Source organism: Triticum urartu, unplaced genomic scaffold (assembly GCF_003073215.2).
Source record: "Triticum urartu cultivar G1812 unplaced genomic scaffold, Tu2.1 TuUngrouped_contig_5289, whole genome shotgun sequence".
Taxonomy (NCBI): domain Eukaryota; kingdom Viridiplantae; phylum Streptophyta; class Magnoliopsida; order Poales; family Poaceae; genus Triticum; species Triticum urartu.
The window spans coordinates 1,921-18,070 of NW_024115953.1; the positions used below are offsets into that span (position 1 = coordinate 1,921).

Genomic DNA, 16,150 nt, shown 5'->3' on the forward strand with positions numbered 1-16,150 from the left:
GGTGGGTGCCCATACCCGGCAGGCGTCCTGTTTGAGACCTCAGGTCTTAGATGTTAGGTTTGGCTGCGAGATCTGTTTGGTATTAGGCCCAGACCATCAGCGCCCCTTCATCAGTTAGATAGGAGTAGCGACAGAGGTTGTGAAGATGGTGGTTTTGGTCTTACTGTTGTACGACTTTGTATATCTTGTGTTAATAATTAATAAATTGGCCGTATGCATCTTTTAGATGCAGAGGCCGGGGTATTCCTCCTTTTCTAAAAAAAATGGAAGCAGCAGCGCTCTGTCTGTAACCCAAACTGTGTGGAAGCACAAGTTAACAACAGTCACTGGTATGAGTCACACAATTGACTTCCCTTTTACGTACGTACTTGTTTGAAGACGACCTGCTGACTCATCCTTGTATGTTCACAAGGTTCACTCACTCTCAATTAATTTTGTAGGCTGTGTTTAATAAATCAATCATCTTACATTTTCATTCTTGGGAAGTGCCACTTTTTTCTTTCCTCTTCCCTGTATTCCTGAATCCTAAAAGCAAGAGCTCGTCTCATGTAACCATACAAGCTTAATATTTGGTCCTGCAACCGTCCAGGACTGTGCAAGCATGAACCATGTATATAACATCAAATCATCGTGCTAGAATTCTAAAGCGGACCGAAACTCTAAATTTGGTCTGAAAAATCGTCTGTTCACGGCAAGTCCAATAGTTGAGCTATGTTGGCCATGAAAATTGCATAGCAACATCTTTGAAAGGCCGTAAAATTCACGGCAAGTCCCTCCTGAATTCTAGAGCAGCCTGCAACTGCAACTCAGAAATTAGTCTGAAACCCTTTTCAAGAACAATTGGTCTGAAACCTCATCTGCTCACAGTTCAGTAGTGGGCGAGGCCACTACTGTATGTGTTGGCTAAGATCTGCATGGGAACAATTTTTGCAAGGCCAATACAAATCGCATGGGAAATGCCTGGGATTGATGTTGAGCATCTCCGAGTAGCACAACTCGACATGTCCAAGAATTGGTTCAGTAGCATTTTGTCGATACCTAAGCCCTGTACGTCCACTCTCTGCGTCTCGCCTGGGACCGTCGAACACGTACGTACAGCTTCTGTACACTATTGTACTGCACCCCATGCGTGCACCCTGAACTCCTGACCTGACCCTGCATCTTCCTCTGTACCTATGCACCCTCAATTTTGCACTAGCTATACCCTAGAAAGAAAAAAACTTTGTACTAGCTATAATCAAACTGCAACAAACTTGATTACAAACATTCAGTTTTCTCGTTGATTGTGTCAAACCTTGATCCATGGAGGTACTCGATCGATTCCGTTAGGCACTCAGGCAGGCAGCAGAGGAAGAAAACAGAGCGACCGGCAGCAGCAGAGCACGAGAATGACTGGCTGTTGCCAAGTGCCGAGTTGATGCAGATGGCCAGAAGTTCAATGCTGGATAGGATACTTCCTGCTGTACATCCCAAATCTCACGCCCCGCTTACATCTCTCAGACTGAAACCTGGTAGGTGAAGCAGTTTAGAGTACAGCAGTTCAAGCTACAGTGGAAGAGTTCAGAGTATTGGAGTGACAAAACGTTTCAACTCTGAAACCTGAGAACAAAAACTTGTGTCCAGCTGTTTCACCTTAAATAAATGGATGGTCCATTAAACCAAGTTACACACGAGTACACAAACAATAGGGAAACTTCACCTGGAGGTGAACTTAATAATTCTTAACAATAAATCAATGCAACAAATTCTGATACAAGATTTCCTGAAAACAAAATAGTACCAACGCCACTTCTCCTGTGACGTCTTCAGGTTCAGGCATCACCACGACATTCCAATCAAGGCAACAGCACACCTTCGTGTTCTTGCGTTTAACAGAAAGATCCCCTGAATAGATGAAGGGAGAACATGTCACATCTAAGCGTCTGAAAGGTTGCCTACAGAAAGTGTTGTCCGAAATTAAATTGTTGATTATGATTAATACCTCTTGTGTTGGTAGTGAAATGTCAGGATATAACAATTCTCTGACAGCTGCTAGCTCTCTTCATTGCCGGTGGAGCTCTCTTCCTTGGTGCAACTCTCTTCCATTTCACCCCAGATAGATAGCCTGGGATGATTGGGATGGCTATTTGCCTCATTACTTATGGCGGCAACCATATAGCCTCACAATCCCTGATGGTAGCTTCGACATCTGAGTTCCCCTAAAGCTCAAGTACTTCAGTTGACTAGTAAGATGCCCGTGCGTTGCACGCAACACCGAAATGCATTGATCCGGGTAATCTCATGTTTAACAAATATCGATAGGTTTCTTCGGATATTCATTCTTCTCTAGAGCTCACAAGCATATAGGTGAATAGTAAATGTAGGAAAATAGATTTAAAAAAATATCTTTTGCAAACAAAAGCGTTCAAGTGTTCAACCTGCATCCAAAACTTTATGAAGAAATAACACTTATTGTGCTTTGCAAAAAATGATCTTCAAAAATTATTTTTTGAGTATCGATTTTGTTTATTTTTTCTAGACAGCTATGAATGTAACTCAGGATGACTTGGAAGGAGGCAGAGGAGATGGCGAGGAGGAGGGGGTCGTGGTGGTGGTTGGCAATGCGGCCCAAGCGAAGGCATGAGAGGCGTTGGGGGCAGACGACACCAAGAGCAGCGACCTCTCCAGGTTCTTATTTTGTCATGAGATGGCTAGATGAGGTGAGAGGCAGGGGGTTATGTTATGTACAAACGAGTAGTGGAGTGCGGGGGGCTTTTTGTAAAACTGACATAGTTTGTCTCAGATGCGTTGGATGTAAATCGAACGGTTGTAAATAAAGGATGGCAGGCACACCATCATCATCAACTCAGCTTTTTGTAAAAGTAGAGAAATAGTTTAGCTATACCATTCATATCATACTCATGCAGACTCTCACAATCTTTATATTCTAGTACACGCAAAGCTTGACACCGAACAAGTCTAGGCAAGTGTTTGATACAAGTTGATGCTATCACTGTTAGAGATCGTATCATGGTTCAGCTCTTCACTCGCCAATATAGATGCAAGCTCTTGGTCAATATACTGGATTCATAGTCGCCGAATAAGACCACCACGCTTCGCCAAATCAGTTTGACTGTGGACTGCCAAAGAGAGGAAATTGTCTTCAGCCGATTTTGAAATAATGAGCTCAAGCATCATATCATGGACTTGACAAGCACGAGCCTTTCTATCATAGCCAATTTCCACCGGTTGGACCATGCTTTTATTAATTAGCTCATAGAAGTGGTTCTCGGCAACCTCCTGTTTGCTCTGTCCACGCTCTTTAGAGATAAAGCCTTCTGCTATCCATCGCCTCACTAGAATATCACTCTCGCAGACGGTGTTTAGGTCATACAGATGATTTATATGTTGAGTCGGACGTCGCTGATAGTTAGTCAGAGGATACAGTGTCAGGTGGAGCTTCTAATGCTCAAAATTCTCTTATAGCACAACGTGTACAGAGACCGAGAAAAGAACCAGATCGTTATGGACATTGGGTCACGCCAGTGGTGCTTGGGAACGATTTTTAAAGGATCCCCTTCGCTGGCGAACGATCGCCAGGAGGGGTAGCATTTGGGAACGATTTTGCTGGCATATTTAGTTGTGAGGAATGGCACTTTATTCAGAGCAATATGGCAGCTACTTTTCTTTAAGTAATATGGCAGTTACTGTCAGAGAAGGCAATTTTTCATTTAGAACTGCCACCGTTTGAACTCATCATAGAAGTAAAACTGCCATCAAAAGGGGTATGTTTGCCACCCCTCTCCCAGTGAACGTCCGCCAGATAAGATTTCTGATTTTAAATATGTCCGCATTTTCTTAATTGTGGTTGTGCCATTTAAAAATTGTTCACAGTTTTTAAATAAATGTTTGGACATTTTGAAAAAGAATCACAAGAGTAAAAAAATAGTGTTATTTGAAAAATTGTTCTGGCTTTTTTTAAATAAATGTTCATATGTTTTAATATTCCTACTTAAGTGGATTGATTTTCTTCCTCCTTGAGGGGAGTTGCTTCTTTGTTTCTTTGTAATTATTAGGTATAGTGCACCCCTTCTCTGTATAGCCTTCTTTAGAGTCTTCCCTCTTTTCTTTATTTCTTTTTTCTTTCTTTCTTTCCTCACCTTGAGGAAGCCCTGTATGCCTTTTTGCCTTTATTAATAAAATGCTGTGGGGTGCAAGCCCTGCAGTCTTCATGGTCAAAAAAATATATTAATATAACTAAAAAGTGTTTGGTGTATTGAAAATATTGTTGTGTAATTTTAAATAGAGTTACCCTGTACTTTATAAAAATGTTGATCTGCAAATTTTAAAAATGTTAATGCAGTTTTGAAAACCATGTTTTTTAAAAGTGAAAGAGAAACGGCAAAATATAAAAAGTATATGAAGTTTGAATCACGCGCGGATTGAAGCTATGCAATGGGCCAAGCACCACTACACTGGCAGACTTTTCATTGAAACATTTACCACTGCAGCCTGGAATATTTGGAAAGAGAGAAACAACTTAATATTTAAGCAATTCACACCTATAATCAGGGCTTGGGCTGAAAGGACAAGGCTGATTTGACTTGGCTAAAATATATGATTTCACAGAGCTTAGTGATTATATAACTGTTTTTTTTTCAAAATTGTAACTAACTATTGCTTCTGATTTTGTGCCGAATGGAGGCACACCCCGAGCACGAGGAGACTCGTGTGCTGGTGGTTCCGAACCAAAAAACTATTGCTTCTGATTTAGCTCTCTATATGATTTTGCTTTTATAAGGGGATTCCTTTCCTCTTCCTTATGTAAATTTAACTTTCTGTGTTTTCTTAATGTAGCAACAATAGAAGCCTCTCCTACAGTTTAAAGCTAAAAAAGGTATATGAAAAACAGGAAGAAAAGGAAATAGTAAAAAAAATAGAAAGGAAAAAAACGCAAAAAAGACCAAACCCACATCTCTTACCCGCAAACGACGGGCAAACAAACCAGATCTACCGCAAAAAAACCTGGATAAGGTGATGTCCTTTACTAGCCATGACCCATGTTCGGGCGAAGTCGGCGACTCTGTGCTCTATGCCGCCATAGGCGGTATTTCCCATCCCATGCTCACCACATCAATTTGGCGATCAAACCCACACTGAATGTGCACAGCATCGACCCATTTGCAGCTGACTCTTTTTCCTTTTTACCATTTCCTGTTCTTCGGCTTGGTTTCTACAGTTTTTTCTTCTTTCATATTTATTATTTTCCCCTTTTTCCAATTTTCCTGTTTTTACATATTATAATTTATTACAATTTTTTTAAATCATAAATATTTTTCAAACTCCGTGTAAATTTCTGAAATGCACTCATATCTTTAAATTAACATTTTCTTTCATGATTATATTTTTAATTATTGAAAAAAATATGTATTGCTAAAACAATATTCAAGCATTTTTTTATCTCGGCATTTAAAAAATTAATGTATTTTTTATCTTTAAGCATTTAAAAAATGTTAATGTAATGAGGAAAAACTATATTTTTGTTAAAAATACTGTTTTATGAAGAAAAAAACTCATATGAAAATGTGGCAAACCAGATAAATATATTGGAAAACCAAAAACAGAAAGGAAAAAACGATGAAAAAACGAAAATAAAATGGGAGAGCTAGGAGGAGGAGTGACGCAGCAGCGGCAAATAGGCGCTCTTGTTGTTGCGGCAAATACGAGTCAGTTAAGTCGCCTTCTATTGTACAGCCTAGACTGTGTAGAAGCCATACAATGGGCACTGGTGTCAGTTTTACTTATGGTTATTTTCCTAGTTCGATTCTGCTGCTTGTGATTCGATCGACTGTCACACGACGACCTCATGGCTCATCCACAAGGTTTCATTCATCTCCAGTCACTTTTTGTAGATTCTGGTTAGTTCATCTTCTTGCAACGCCGTTGTTTTTTTTCTTTTATCTCCCTAGAGGTCTGAATCCTGAAAGCAGAAGTTCATGGACCCAGAGTCCAAGTTGGTTTTCAATCGTACAAATTTCCTAGTTGTTTCTTCTTTTATCTCCCTAGGGCCGACGCTGCTGCTGTTGCTGCCGCATATGGAGCGGCTGGGCGGCGCGCAGCTGCAGCTCGTGGTGGCCACGTCCGCGAGCAGACTGTGCCGTGCCGGTCCCGGTCCGGGGACGGACACTGGACGTCCAACCGATGCAAGTGCATGCATGCTCATGGCTGAGGCAAAGGCAGCCATTTATTCGCATGTGTGCATGGACAGGGCTTTATTGTCCTGCGTGTACGTACGTGGGAGTAGTATTTATGGCCTGTGTGCACGGGCAGGGCAAACCTAAAGTGGATTAAATCTATGAGGGGAGGAGAGATCGATCGTAGGACGCACTGCAGTGATCACCGTTAGTGCAGTGCACTGGATCCAGATCCAGGGTACGTAGCGTACGTGCACCTTGTAGCTACATTAACTCTCGTTTCTGAGAACAAAATAGTTACATTAATAACTTGGTGAAGAAAGTTGGTATATGGGCTGTGAGTGAAGTTTCCAAATCCCAACTTGTTCAGTGCCTGCTCTGGCCGTGCATGACACGAGAGGGCAGAGTACCATCGTGTGCACTGCCCTCGGCCAACATGCATCTTTGCACGTGCTCCTGCTTGTGCTGGTTTTCTCAAGTCAGTATGCGTTTTTTTTTCTTTTGAGACACTCAAGCCGGTATACGTGCGCTGACTAGTGCTCTCCTCCAAAAGAAAGCAGTCAAGAAAGAAAATTGTCCCACTGACCGCTGAGCCGCTCGCAGCTCGAAACCTTTGCTGTGCTGTGAGAACTCGGGGAAAACAACAGCACTGGCTTCTTCTGTTTGTTTCTTTTGAAAAGTCTAATCATTTCCTTTACGTGGAAAAAGTGAGAAGATGGGTAGATTATTATTTATTTTTTTGCGGGGGAGAAGATGGCTTGGGCATCAGGTTGGCACGAGATGTGTACCGGTAACAATAACATTTAGCTATATGTAGGTTGCCTGATTTTTAAATTTAGGCAAGTTATTTTTCTGACTGTCGATTCATTTGTCAAGATTTGTGCTGTTTTTTTTTGTCTTGTGTTGTTTCATGGCTTCTTAGCATGATTTTTGACTTGCCCTTGTTTGAGGCAACTCAATTTTTTCATAGGTTGATTTTTGACATGCCCCTATATGGGGCAAGTCAATTTTTCTTTAGGTTGGTTTTTTTACTTGCCCTTGTTTGGGGTAATTCGATTTTTTCTTAGGCTGATCTTTTTGACTCGCCATTGTTTGGGGTAAGTCGATTTCTCTATTGGGTTTCAAGCCCGTTACAAGTTGCATATTTTGTTTGTTTGTATGCGTTTTGCTTTTACTTATCTTTATATTTTCGGTCAGTTTTTCTTTTTTACATGGGTATTTTTTGCATGAGTATTTTTAACACCATTTTAGCTATATGTAACTCGCCCAAAAATTGATTTCCGATCAGCAATTTTTTGGGCGTTGATTTCTGCTTTGAGATTCATGGTCCTTTTTTCTATTCTATTATGTGAGTTGTTCTGGGGTGGGTTTTTTTCGACTAACCACCAAATATTTCGGCCGGTTAATCCTAAATGGGCTAAAGCCATTACCAGTGCGACCAAGTCCTCGCCTTTCTCGGTTTGTTATTTTTTTTATTTTTTTTCTTTATTAGTCAATTTTTCATTTAGTTTCTAGGCATTTTTGGGATGTTGGGTGTGTGTAAATGTACGAAAACTTACATTATTATATTAATATTCTTTGCACACTATAAAAAACTGTAATTTCAATGCAAAGTTGTGTGCAAGTTTTTATTAAAAAATATTTTTTCTTCTTCTTCTTAAAGTGTAATACCAATGCCGGAGTTCATTGTTCCTTATAAAAAATATTTAATTTCTTTCTTCTTTGAGGGTAATATCAATGTCACATATTCATTCCTTCTTAGAAAACTTTTTTTTGCAAAAATTTCACCATTATATGTTTATTCTTGCATATTTGAAAATAGTGCAATTTTTTTGTTTATTTTGTGAAATGTGTCATTGTTTGATTTCGATTTTGTTTTTTCTTACTTCTTAAAGGGTAATACCAATGTCCATAATTCATTCTTCTTAAAAACATAATTATTTTTACTTCTTTTAGTTTTTTTCTTTTTCTTTTTCTTAAAGGGTAATACCAACACTAGTTCATTGTTTCTTACAAAACATCATTATTTTCATTTGCTTACGTGTTCGTTTGATTTTCTTTATTGTTTAAGGGTAATAAAAATGCCACTAATCAGTTCTTCTTAGAAAACTTCATTTTTGGCAAATTTCACTATTTTATGCTTATTCTCGCATATTATAAAAAGCTCAATTTCTGAGTGAATTGCGTGCAAATTGTTTCATTAATTGTTTTGGTTTTTAAATTTTCTTTCTTTTTAAAGGGTAGTATCAATGCCACTAATTCATTGTTTCTTAGAAAATTTTGTTATTTTAATTTTGTTTTAGCTTTTATTTCATTTTCTTCCTCCTTAATTAAAGGGTAATACCAAAGCAGATAACTCATTTTTTCTTAGAAAATTTTATTATTTTGAATTTGGTTTTATTTTGTCTTCTATAATGGTAATACCAATGCTACTAATTCATTCTTCCTTCGAAAATCTCATAATTTTGATATTTTTAAAGTTTTTTTCATTATCTTTCTTCTCAAAGGGTAATACCAAAGCCACTAATGTATTGTTTCTGAGAAAACTTTAGTATTTGTTTTTTTCTTTTTTTTTCATTTTCTTCTTCTTTAATGGTAATACAATTGCCAGAGTTTCATTCCTTTTCAGGAAATTTTGTTTTTTCTGAAAATTGCACTATTATATGCTTACTAGCTAATTGGTCATGCGTTGCAACGGGGCATATGTATTCCTTTTTATTTTATTTTAGTTACTTTTTTATTTTCTTTCTTCTTTAAGGGTAATACTAATTCCACTAATTCACTGTTCCTTATAATATTTTTTATTTTGATTGAATTTTATTTCATTTTCGTTCTTCTTTAAGGATAATATCAGTGCCACTAATTCATCGTTCCTAATGAAACTTTATTATTTTGATTTTATTTTAGCTTTTATTTTATTTTCTTTCTTCTTTAAGGGTAATAACAATGCCACTAATTCATCCCTCCTTAGAAAACTTATTTTTCTATGAAACTTTCATTATTATATGTTTACTCTTACATATTATAAAAAGCAATATTTTGATTTAAATTATGTGTAAACTTTGTCATTATTTGATTTAATTTTTATTTATAAAACTTTCAGTATTAAAAAGCGTAGTTAAAACCATGTTAGTTAAAAAATTATGGCATTCACTTAGGAAATATTGTGTGGTTGATCATTATTTGATTCATTTATATGCATTGTAGCCCGTAGCAATGCACATGCGTTCTACTAATAACATCTTAACTATGTGATTTTTTATTAATTGCCCAACAGTAATTTGTCTACCCACCGTATGCTATTGTTTCGACAGAGAAGACTCTAGTGAAAACTATGGCCAATGGGTCTACCTTAATCATATTGATTAAACAAAAAATACTTTGTTGTAACTTATTTAATTTTATTTTCTTTTACAATTTATCTATCTATAACTATCAGATTTAAACCTTGCAAGTAAAGAGTTCAAGGGGATTGACAACCCCCTTGCCCGTGTTGAGTGCAAGCATTTGCTCTTGTGGGTGCAAGTGCTGCTTGACTCGGTTTTGCTTGGTGCTCCTATTGGTTCGGTAACCTTAGCTCTCACTGAAGGAAATACTTATCTCTACTGTACTGCTTCACCCCTCCTCTTCGGGGAAAATCCCAACACAGTTTACAAGTAGCAGGAAGAATTTCTAGCACCGTTGCCGGGGAGCTTTCATCAAAACTATATAAGTACCTTTACTCAAATTATCAATTACTTTCTCTACTTTTTATTTTCCTTTTTATTTGCCTCTCTTTTTCATCTCCCTCCACTTCTCTAAAAAACCGAAAAACACAACAAAATAGTTTACTTTGTGCTGGCTTGCTTTACCAATATGGCTAGTACTTCGCTTGTTGCTTGTACACTCGAGAATGAAGTACTTAATTTTAAACAAAGGGAGGAGAGAGTTTAAAAGTTGCTTGGTATATGATTTGCCATGCTCAAAATAAATCAACTCGTAAGCAATCCACTATAGTTCTTCTTCGTAATTTTTATGTGGGTGTTACTACTTGGTATAGATTTGTGTTTGACACTATTACCGTAGGGAAATTCTTGAGTAGTAACCCTTATGATGCTTTCAATGCTTGGGAAATTTAGTAGGATAACCACCTATTACTATAGATGGAACGACATTGACTTTGGAAATGTTATGCGAAGATTAGAAGTTATTGAAAATAAAATGGCCACTATTGAACATATTGAGAGTCTAGATAAGAGGGTCCATAGTCAAGTTATTCGATTTAGCTCAAAGGTAGGAACCATATTAAAGATCTTAAAAGCGAAAGATCCAATAATTATTGAAAGAGTAGAACAAAGTCACATTAGAATTGACAACTTGGATGAAATCATTAATAATTTGGGTTCTAGTTTTGCTTCTATTAAAACTATTGAGAAAAATCTTCTTAATAAGAATCCTAAGTTTATGTATGTTCCTAAGAATAAAGGTGCCACATCTATTACATACCACCATAGTAGACGACCAAATCCATTTATAGAGTATGAACGCAACATCACTTCCAACACAAACATGCAGGAATCAACAAACCAAGTAGCTAAAACCAGACAAAGGGAAGTACATGTTGTTTATTTGGCGGCAAGTGTAACTGTTTCGACTCCATCTCCTTCAGTAGCGTGCCCAACTGACAGTTGGCAAACAAATCAGAAACATAGCAACAATCTTGAGGGCTAATAGTTGCAGTTGCATCCAAATGGAAAACTTTTTATTTAGAATGTGCTCAATCTTTTGCCAATTCGGATCATCAATTGTTAAACAATAGCACATGAGAAATGTGCATATGTGAAGGAAAATATTAACAAATATATCAAAGATAAAGTTGCCATTCAGTTTAAATTTCTACTAAGCAGAAGTAAGATGGAAATGAAATTGACATGCATGAGAGAGCAAAGTCACAATACTAATACCACCTTGTCCAACAGGTATTAAATTAAAAAAAATCCATGCATGTCACATTACGTGGGTTCATCTCATAGTACACACACACACACACAGGATTTCACTAATAGTCTTACTACTCTTTCACATCACATTTCCTTCTCTCACTTCTTCTCATCCTCCTCCTCCTCCTCCCTCTTCTTCTTCTCCTCCTCCTCCCTTTTGTCCACATCGCTTATTGCTCTAGCATGAATCTCAGCTAGACTCTGGTCCTTGCGCCTCTCTATGTCCTCCTCCCTCTTCTTCTTTTTCTCCTCCTCCTCCTCCTCCTCCTCCTTCCTCTCTTGATTCCTTATGGCACGAGCAAGAATCACAGCAAGCCTCTGGGACTTACAAAATTCTTCCCACTCAGACCCATATTCTTCATCATGCATACAAAAAATAAATCCATACAATACACGTAACTATTGGGTGCTCGTCTGCGGACCTGGTTCGATTAAAGCGATCTTCCTTCTCTCTCTTGCGCCTATTCCAGTCGATTTTCTTCTGCTCCCATTCCGTAGCAAGCTCTTCCATGGCCCGCTTCCGATCATCATTGTTCTTCTCTTTGATTGTCTGCTGCTCTTTGATGTATCCTAGCAGCTCATAACTCACATGGTTCATTCCACCAGAATAATTTGACCAAATTCAGCCAAAAGAAATGTACGTGGAAGAAGTGTAAGTCATCCTAATGCATGTAATTAGAGGAAACAAAGGAGGTGTGTGCTACTTTTGCTTATGTGCCACACCGTTACCAATATAGTTTATATTGAACTTTAATATTTTATATAATCTTTTGATCATAGCTACATTTTAGTGAGTATATATATTTCCAATTCTTAGTTAGCATAGCTAACACATAAAAATGATGCAAACAATCATTTGTATTGGCATTTGTATTTTAATACATATCATTGACAAGTAGACTTAAATTGTCCAACAATTAAGATTTATTTTGTTTCTTCACTTCTCTGAATATCTTGAAATTGGAATCCCTTAAATGGAGAATAAAAATGAATAAAATTGCATGCCTTTTGAATTTATATTTGACAATTGCATGAATAACATAGTGAATACGTGTATTTGTATGTATGTGTGCATGTGTATTTTAAGTAACATCCTTTGATATTATTTTAGATATTTGTAAAAAGTCTGGACTAACAAATATCTTAATAGTGGTTCTAGTGTATTATTAGGTAAGAAAAATTGTAAAAAGTTCTAGAGTATAAGTTAAACTACTGGCATGATGTTTTACCAAAAATGTATATATGAATTTAGAGTGCAAATTGGATTTACATTTTTTCTGAATAATAGTGGTTCTAGTGTATTATTAGAGTATAAATTAAACTAATGGCATCATGTGAATTCAGCTCGTCCTTCTCGTCGCGAGTGTTTGCGCGTGACTTTGTGAAAATGGGTGTTGTGATTTAAAGTTGTCATTTCATCATGTGTTTGTTGGATCGTTTCAGTGTTTAGTCAGCATATCATTACAGACAAATGCTCCTAGGGAACAACGAAATACTTGTAGTCCCTTTTGGGAGTTCCATGTCGCCCCTTTCTCATAGTCTCTGTTTGAGATCACGTGGCGGCGGTGGCACAGCCTCGAACCTTCAGTTCCGGCAGCTGGTGCTTGTGGCGACGCTGCTGGGGCCAGTGGGTGGAGTGGGGCGGTCGCCGACGGAGAAGCGGCGACATCTGTTGCGGCTGGCACAAAGTCTTCGAGGTGATACCGACATTGCTGGTCCCAACTTTTATTCTATGCAATTGATTAGTACGAAATATGTTCAGTAGATTACCGGAGTTCAGTATCCTCTACTGCCAGCAAAATTTCCAGTGAGTTCCTTCAGATTTCCATGAAATTTCATTTGAACTTGGGACATGTTTTCGGTGTGAAGCTAACGAAATATTTTGCGAAATGCCAGAAATTTCGAGGGTCTCAAATTTTTTACTAGCTTCAGAGTAGAGTATAACATCTCACACTTCAGTAGAAGAGTTCAGAGTATAGGAGTGACAAAACAACGTTACAACTCTGAAAACCTGACATCATATCTCTCTGAACCCAACTGTTTCAACTTAACCGAAGGCATGATCCATCAAATTAAGTTGTACTTCTCGAGTACATACACAACAGAGAAGCTTCACCTAGAGGTGAACTTAATTTTTACTAATAGTAATTGATGCAACAAATTCTGATAATACAAGATCCCCAGAAAACAAAAACCTGATAATACGACATACCATGAAAACCATGCATCTTTCACAGCAACTAAAACATCACTTCTTTTGGGGACACCTTTGCTTGAGCTTGGACACACACATTCCCATCTGGAAGACAAAAGGAAAGGCAGCTTTAGAGTTTTTGCATCACCATAACACTCCAATCAAGCCAGCAGTATACCATTAGGCACTTGCTTCAACAGAAGGTCCCCTGAATAGATGAAGGGACAGCATGTCATAATAATAATAATATCTGGGAGTGAGGAAAGTTGCGCACAGAAAGTGTTGTATGGAAATTGTTGATTATGATTAAAACCTCTTTCATTGGTAGTGAAATGTCATGATATAGCACTCCCCTGATAGCTAGCTCTCATGCTTTATACATAATATTTCTCGGGTAGATAACCTGTGATGATTGGGATGGCTATTTGCCTCGTTCATTATAGAGGCAGTTGCAGCAGATTTGCTTTCAGAAGATGTGCCAGCATCAATGCAAAGATCAACTTTGGCATCTCTCAGACATGGGAGGTGGCCAAGACCCAAGTAGAATCCATAGGCTTCTGCCACTAAAACAAACAACGGCAGCACCAGCTTCTCCAGCTTTGGCATTGCCCCTTCTTCAAATGTCAAGTAAATTGCACCTCCAGAACTGGGAAGGTAGAGTTCCTTCAAACACGGGAATGTAAGGCCTTGTACTGTAAGCCTTTCTTTTTGGACTGCGTCCAATGGTAGACTTAGACAAAGTAAGGAAGGCATCTCTCCAAGTATCCGCAGATCCTCCTCTGTTGCTTCAATCAAATTAATGTCCAGGTGTGCAAGACTAGTGAGTGCTGGTACAATCCACTTTGGCATCTTTGGTAAATAGTAGTTAGTGGACATCCCAAATATTTGGAGGTTATATGGCAGAGGGGACCAGGAATCTAAGAACTGGAGGGGTGTTGAATTATGAGAGAGTATCCGTAAAGACTGAAGTTTGTAGGTGGCAAGCTTGCTTAGTGAGGAAAGTAACATCTCTTCATGCCTTCTATATTCCTGAGATCCTTTACTGTCCAACTGTACAAGAATTTCTTTCAAACCGTTTAGATTCCCTAGTTCCTCGATAGCACAATGAACTCTTGATAATATTGAAGCCCGAGAACACCTGTAAATTCCACATATTTCCAATCCCATTTGGTATCTTCGTTTCACCACGAGGAAAACCAGAACATCTTGAAATAAGTAGATGTTTTAGCTTAATGAGCTAAATAATTCCAGGGCAATTCTTCTATATGTGTATCTCTAAGATCTAGCGTCTTTTAGACCATATAGCCTCACAATTCCTGATCGTAGGTTCGACATGCCAGTGCCCCTTAAGCTCAGGTACTTCAGCTGGAATAGCTTATCTATGTCATTCATACCATACTCATGCAGATTCTCACAATCTTGAAAGTCTAGTACACGCAAAGCTTCAAATTCAGCAAGCCTAGGCAAGTGTATGATGCAAGTTGATGCTATCATTGTCAGAGATCGTACACGGCTCAGATCTTCATTTTTCAATATAGATGCAAGCTCTTGGTCAATATGATGGACTGATAATCGCCGAATAAAACCACGACAATTTGTCAAATCAGTTTCACTATGGCCTGCCAAAGAGATGAAATTATCTTCCACTGATTTTGAAATAATGAGCTCAAGCATCATGTCATGGACTTGACAAGCACGAGCATTTCCATCATAGCCAATCTCCACGAGGTGGACCATGCTTTTGTTAATTAGCTCATAGAAATGGTTCTCGGCAACCTCTTGCTTGCTCTGTCCACGCTCTTCGCAGATAAAGCCTTCTCCTATCCATCGCCTCACTAAAATATCTCTCTCAATCACATAATCCTCAAGATATATACATAAATATAACAAGCATGTCTTCAGGTCAGGTGAAAGGTCATTGTAGTTAAGTGATAGTATGCTATTCATTCCATCTAAACTTTGGTCTTTGTCCAATGCAGAACCAATAGACCTTCTGACCCTCTCCCACTCATCTTTGACCACCGGTTTTGTTGCCAATAAACTTGATATACTGATAATTGCCAATGGGAGGCCTCCACATTTCTTCAGCATTTTGTCTGAAACTTGTTTTAGCACATCAGGGCAACGGTCCTTGGAACCAAATATTCTTTTGAAAAACAATCAGGGAGAACACTTAGAGCTTCCATTTCATACACGCGGCCATTACCATCTAGACAACATGATCTTGCTACATCAACAATGCGTGTAGTATCTATAATTCTGCTAGAAAAATCATTCTCTGGGAAAGCATTCTTAATAGCGTTCCAAGCTGATTTTGACCATATATCATCAATAACAATGAGATACCTAATAGATATAAGTAGATATTATTAACCAACTATGAAATGAGTTCAAGTGCAAAACATGAAGAACAATGTCTTTTTTTCTCGAATATGCACGAGTGTGCATATCATATATTAAAGAAGAAAGGCCAAGAGTGCCTCCACCGTAATTTACAGGTGAGGGAGTCCTGGATTAGGGGGTGTTCGGATAGCCGGACTATACCTTCAGCCGGACTCCTGGACTATGAAGATATAAGATTGAAGACTTCGTCCCGTGTCCGGATGGGACTTTCCTTGGCGTGGAAGGCAAGCTTGGCGATGCGATATTCAAGATCTCCTACCATTGTAACCGACTCTGTGTAACCCTAAACCCTATCCGGTGTCTATATAAACCGGAGGGTTGTAGTCCGTAGAGGATCAACTCCATACACAACAATCATACCATAGGCTAGCTTCTAGGGTTTAGCCTCCTTGATCTCGTGG

General features: G+C 38.3%; 1 pseudogene; it reads right to left on the reverse strand.

Annotated features, from left to right (window-relative positions):
* Positions 1-12,419: 12,419 nt before the first annotated feature.
* On the reverse strand, positions 12,420-15,692 carry LOC125529023 (annotated as a pseudogene).
* Positions 15,693-16,150: the final 458 nt, after the last annotated feature.